Raw genomic sequence first — 401 nt, 5'->3', positions numbered from 1 at the left:
GCCGCTTACATTAGTCCCCGCCCTTGCAGTGCCCCCTTACATTAGTTGCCGCCCTTGGAGTGCCCCCTTACATTAGTTGCCGCCCTTGGAGTGCCCCCTTACATTGCTTGTCCCCATCAGAGTGCCCCCTTACATTGCTTGTCCTCATCAGAGTGCCCCCTTACATTGCTTGTCCTCATCAGAGTGCCCGCTTACATTAGTTGCTGCAGTCGGAATGCCCTCTTGCATTAGATGCCCCCATCACTGTTCCCCCTTACATTAGATGCCCCAACAGAGTGCCCCCGCCAGTGTTCACCCCTACATTAGGTGTCCCTATCAAAGTGCCCCTCTACATTAGATGCCCCTATCAAAGTGCTCCCATACATTGCTTGTCCCCATCAGAGTGCTCCCTTACATTGCTT

This window comes from Nanorana parkeri, unplaced genomic scaffold (genome assembly GCF_000935625.1).
Source record: "Nanorana parkeri isolate BGI_ZX_2015 unplaced genomic scaffold, ASM93562v1 scaffold621, whole genome shotgun sequence".
In the NCBI taxonomy this organism is placed as follows: Eukaryota; Metazoa; Chordata; class Amphibia; order Anura; family Dicroglossidae; genus Nanorana; species Nanorana parkeri.
Note: the sequence above shows the minus strand (reverse complement) of the source record.